Source organism: Lemur catta, chromosome 14 (genome assembly GCF_020740605.2).
Source record: "Lemur catta isolate mLemCat1 chromosome 14, mLemCat1.pri, whole genome shotgun sequence".
NCBI lineage: Eukaryota > Metazoa > Chordata > Mammalia > Primates > Lemuridae > Lemur > Lemur catta.
Genome location: NC_059141.1, coordinates 62,739,119 through 62,745,251, shown reverse-complemented (window position 1 = coordinate 62,745,251; position 6,133 = coordinate 62,739,119).

The following is a 6,133-nucleotide window of genomic DNA, read 5'->3' as shown; positions in this document are numbered from 1 at the left end:
AGAACTAAGCACCTGGGTCTGACTTCATGTGGTGGTGGCTGTGTGGGGTGTGCACAGGCCCGTGGAGGGCTGGGCTTCTGCAGTCTTTTAGGCTACACCCTTCAGTACTTGTACAGTGACTCATCCCCCAGAAGCTGGGATCACTGGGACTGCAGCTACTGATGGGATAACTCAGATGAGATTCCTTAGTATCCAAAAGACACTTGATGATTCTGAAACAGTTATTTTGCAACTAAACAGTAGAGCTGGGTATGGTGGCTCACACCCATAATCCCAGCATTTTGGGAGGCCAAGACAGGAGGATTACTTGAGCCCAGGGATCCGAGACCAGCCTGGGTAGCAGAGTGAGACCCCACATGTCTACAAAAGATTTTAAAATTAGCCAGGCTTGGTAGCGTATGGCTGTAGTCCCAGCTCCTCGGGAGGCTGAGGCAAGAGGATTGCTTGAGCCCAGGAGTTCGGGGCTGCAGTGAGCTATGATTGTACCACTGCACTGCAGTCTGGGCAACAGAGTGAGACCCTGTCTCTAAGAAAACTAACAAATAAGCTCACGCCTGTAATTCTAGCACTCTGGGAGGCCGAAGCGGGTGGATTGTTTGAGCTCAGGAGTTCAAGGCCAACCTGAGCAAGAGTGAGACCCCATCTGTACTAAAAAAAATAGAAATAAATTAGCTGGACAACTAAAAATATATATAGAAAAAAATTAGCCGGGCATGGTGGCACATGCCTGTAGTCCCAGCTACTTGGGAGACTGAGGCAGTAGGATTGCTTGAGCCCAGGAGTTTGAGGTTGCTGTGAGCTAGGCTGACGCCACGGCACTCTAGGCCAGGCAACAGAGTGAGATGCTGTCTCAAAAAAAAAAAAAACAACCCTAACAAAAAAGAGTAGAACCTGAGAGGACGTTGCACCAATGGATGCATCAAGAGAAACCTTATGTGATCTCTGTCACCAACTCTTCTCACCTGGGCCCTCTGTGCAATGTGGTCTCTGATTAGCATAGCATTATGTGAAAAGCACTCGATTGAGTCATGAGGTGGGTTCAACATCTCGTTTAACTGTGTGACCTTAAGCAAAGGTCTGGCCCTGGGTTTCATTGGCATAATTCCTTCCCATCATTCAGGACTGTTTATTCAAAGTCACTGAGGAAATGATAAATATTGTAAGACACTGCTTCTCAAACTTGAATGTACATGCATAGCACCTAAGGATCATTTGTTTTTTTTTGGGGGGGGGGGACAGAGTCTCACTCTGTTGCCCAGGCTAGAGTGCAGTGGCGTCTGCCTAGCTCACAGCAACCTCAAACTCCTGGGCTCAAGCGATCCTCCTGCTTCAGCCTCCCGAGTAGCTGGGACTATAGGCATGCGCCACCATGCCCGGCTAATTTTTTCTCTATATATATATTTTTAGCTGTCCAAATCATTTCTTTCTATTTTTAGTAGAGACGGGGGTCTCCCTCTTGCTCAGGCTGGTTTTGAACTCCTGACCTCGAGCGATCCTCCTGCCTCGGCCTCCCAGAGTGCTAGGATTACAGGCATGAGCCACCGCGCCCAGCCCACCTAAGGATCTTGTTTACCAGTTAAAGGCAGTAACGACCTATTTTATTCAGTAACTACTGCAGTAGGGGGGAGACTTCTCAGTGTAGAATCAGGGAAGTGGAAAATTACAAAAAGTTGGTAAGGGAGTCGGTCAGTGTGATTATGCTTTGCTAACTGGCAAGTTTATCAAAGTTAGGATTCTAGCCTCCCACAGGGACTGGGAGTCTGCCTTATCTTTCTTGATAATTAGATATCACAGGGATGGCTCTAAGGTTATAAAGAAAGACATTCCTGAGTTGTAGAAGATACCCATATACCTCAAAAAGACAGAATAAGGATTTACAATTAAAAATTGTATAAACTAAATGCTCTAAGAAAAAAGGCAGGTTTAAAGCCTATAGTCAGGCTTCTAACCTGACAAGAAGTTCCTGCTTCCCCTGGCGGGAACTCAAGAGAGACCAGGTTGTCCCAGAGACACACCTTGAGCTGCTAGAAATTGTGCTATTGTTTTTTCCAAGTGTCTTAGTGTCAGGGGTGGACAAAATCCTTTGTGCTAAAAGTCAATTATTTGCAGCTCCATACGCCAGCAGTCTGGGGTGGAGCCTGTGTTTCTGCATTTCTAACAAGCTCCAAGTGATCTGTTTCATGGGTCACACTTGGAGAAGCAAGGCTCTAAAAGTTCCTAAATTAAAGTCATTAGTCTCTGTGGGCTTTGAGCTTGAAGCTTCAGCAGGCTTTGACAAGCATGTGTAGGTTTCCTTTTTATTTGTTTGATAAACTAATTGAGAATCCATAATGCAAAGAAATGCAAAGAAAATGCAGAAAGAATGCAAGAAAATGTCCTTGCTGCAAAGCTGGTGGTTCTCAATTTGGATGCACAGTAGAAGCACCTGGGGATGTTTAAAATACTCATACACCGAAGGCTCCCTAAATTTGAATCTCTGGGACGGGCCCCAGGCAGCAATATTTCTTAAAGCTCCTGGGTGATTCCAATATGCAGCTGGGAACTAAAATAAAATCTTAAGCTCCCCCTTAGTTGACTTAATGGACCCCCTCTTGGCCAAGGGGATACCCTAAAACTGACTTGCTGGCCATGAGAAAGGAGCTCAGACCTGCCTCATCATGCCTCCTCCCTTCTTGCAGATATCCTTTGTAACCCATTAACAGACAAACCTGCAGGTCCTCAATTTACATAACAAATTTGGTTGGTGGCTTCTCTCTCATTGGCCGACTTCCTTATCTTACCTTAAAACATGCCAAGCCTTTAGACAAAGCTTCATTCATTTCCTTACCCAATTACAAATCAAAGAATCTTTAAGCTCATCTATAACCTGCCCCCATTCGAGATGTTCCGCCTTTTCGGGCCAAACTGATGTTCACCTTCCGTGTATTGATTTATGACTTTACCTGTAACCCCTGTCTCCCTGAAATGCATAAAACCAAACTGTGACCCAACCACAGGAGTCCACTTGCTCAAGGCTTCTTGGGCGTGGCTCTGGGCCACGGTCCTCAAATTTGGCTCAGAATAAACCTCTTTAAATTATTTTACAGAATTTGGCTTCTTTTCCGTGACACAGCCAAGGTTGAGAACCACCCTAAAAGAACTCAGTGTCAGGTTTGAAAGACCAGCCTCAAGAGACCTCACCCAGAGCCAGGCTGCCCTTGATAATTTCTGTTGAGTTTTGGGAAAAAGTGGGTGGTGTTGGGAATCACAAAACAATACCACACAATGAAGGCCTCAGAAGCAGCCCCAGAAGCAAGTTTTTCTCTGACCTTCTGCCCTCCTGCCTCTGTCTCATTTTCCCCAAGGCTAGCCATAGAAACTAGAACCCCACTTCCCCAAGGCAGGTCATGGAAACTAGAACCTCCTCCAAACCCAAGCCTGAAACCTAAAATATTACTCTAACTTTTCCCCTACCCCTGCCTTTCTGTGGAAAAACTAGCCATAAGGAAATTATATGACCTACCTAGTTTGACTATAGGTCATAAGACCCCTATTCCAGAGAGGGCCTTGCCCGACACCCAGAAGGAAGGATGCTGCTCAGAGAGGCCAAGAAGAATCTAGACAGGCCTTGCTGGGTTTCCCCGCTCAGTCTACTAGCATTAGATCATTCCCTTTTTGTCTGATCATCCTGCTACGTACTGTCAGTTATTTTGAACCTAATCATAAAAATGGACAATTCCCCTGCATGTTTGCATCTTCATTCTGAAGGCTCCCATGCCACATAAAACTGACCAAATAAATCTGTATACATTTTTTCCTATTAATCTGGCTCTTATCAGTGATTTTCAGCGAAACTTCAGGGGGGAAGGGAAAGTGTTCCCTTGAAATGGTGGCAAGGGTCAGGGATGCGTGGACATGGGTGTGGGAACCCCAGCTGCAGTAGAACATTCAAAGGGGAGGAAATTTCAGTAGTAAACGGTGGGGGAGGAGAGGGAGGAGTCCGGCATGTTTTGTTTACCAGATTCTTTGTCTCCTCCCCCAGTATTGTCAGGTGTGGGGACCAGATGTCCGGTCCGTGTTGCCTGATTTTTGGTTCCCAGTACTGGTCAGAGCAAATGAGCAGACCAAGCAGATGCAAGCAAAGCGCCTAAGTCTATGAAAGCAGAGCACATTCCCAGGAAGGAACCAGTCAACCCCCGTGAGTGGAAGAGACCCTGAATTTAACAAGATTTTCCCTTTTATGTTGATTTCCTAATTTTATGTTAAGGGGGTGGGGCGGTGTGGGACTGTCATGGGTTTTTTGGGGGAAAGGGGTGGAGAATTCCTGGAACTGGGAACCCTCCCCATTTTTAACCTTGTAAGGCAGTATCTGGGGGTTGCCATGGTATTTGTAAACTGCCATGGAGCGGGTGGGTGTGATTTTTATTATGCTAATGAGGGTAGGTCACCTGAGGATGCTGTCACCTTACGTGTACGCATGTCAAAACACTCTCATTTGTGGCCTTGGTCATATTTCCACCTCCTGGCCTTTCTTCCTCTTTCTGGTTGGTCAGTCCTTGGAGAATGCTTATCGTAGACCAAACATCTGGTTAGTCCTTGGAAGCCCCCTTGACGTGTCATCTGTTCTTGCTTAGAAGCCCTTTCTGGTCAATGTGTTCCTTCTGTTGTAGACAAAGCATCTCCTAGTGCCATCTATTTCTCAGTGGAAACCCCCTAGACAAAGCATCTGTTCCCCTTCCTCCTTGTCCCAACTTAACGCTATGCTGATTGTCAAAAGCAGTGCCTGTGCCTACTTTCTCTCTCTCTTCCCATTGCAGTATAGGAGAAGGGAGGGCAGGGAAGGTGAGCTGTGGGGAAGAGGCTGTAGTGGTTGTGAGTACGGAGGGAGGATGAACTCACAGGGCAGACTGAGACTTCTCCCCAGCCCTGGCTGCCCTTCCTCCTCCATTCTGGGTTGCTAATGCCCTACGGGGCAAGCAGAAAGGTGTGTATTTGTGATTTTATGTTTGGAAGAGGAGGGAAAGTAAAAGCTGACTTGCTCTGCTTTAACCCTCCAAATCCTTTCTAGGTTTAAAGCAGGAGGGTTTACTTGTAGTGTTTTTTTTTTTTTGTCTTGTTTTCAAAGCAGTTACCATTGAGAATGATAGAGGGTGCGATCCCTGGATTGGGGGTGGTGAGGGTAGTAGATCCTTTCAAGGACATGTTCCTTCCCAGGTACACCTGGTCACCTTTCTGTGTTATATAGTGATGCTCAGAGTCACCCCAACACACCAGTTAAGAGTCAGTTCTGAACTTTACTGAGAGCGATGGGAATCCACTGGAGGGTTTTAAGAAGAGGAGTGACACAATCCCATTTCTATTCTTCTGTCTACCTTGAGAGAATAGATTGTACAGGATCAAAGGTGGTGGCAGGGAACCCACTTAGGAGGCTGCTGCAGTGCTCCAGGCAAGAGATAATGGTGGTGGGAACTGGGTGGGAGCAGGGGAGGTAGTGAGAAGTGTCAGATGCTGGACATATTTGAAGGCAGAGCTACGAGGATTCCTGAACGACTGAGTGTGGAATATGAGAGAAAGGGGAGTCAAGGATGGATGATTCCACGACTTGGCCTGAACAACTGACTGTATATGAATTTTGCAATAAAGAAGAGCAGAAAAGGATGGGGTAGTGGGAGGTTTTAATGTGCACTGTAGCAACAGTTACAATGAATGAACTAGAGGTGTAAGTATCAATTTGGGTCCATCAAAACAATGCTAAGGAAAAAGGCTTTAGATGATACATTAGTAAGATACAATTTATATAAATTTGTAAGACAGGCAAACAGCATTGTTTAGGGCTCCACGCACAGGTGGTAAAAGTGTAAAGATAGGTATGGAATAGTTAACAATGTGCAGCCAAGGTTAAGCTGCCATCTGGGAGGCTCACACTTTAAAACATCCTATTGTTCAGACTAGATCCTAGTCCAGTTAAACCAGAATCTCTGGGGATGGATCCAGGCATCAGTATTTTTTAAATCTCCCTAGGGGATTCTGGTATATAGGCAAGGTGGAAAACCACTGCCTTAAATTGAGAAATAATTGTGAAATCTTTGAGAAGTAGAAGGAATTTTCCCCTTTTATATGCAAGCCTTGGTCTGTCTCTGTTTTGGAGTTAGTT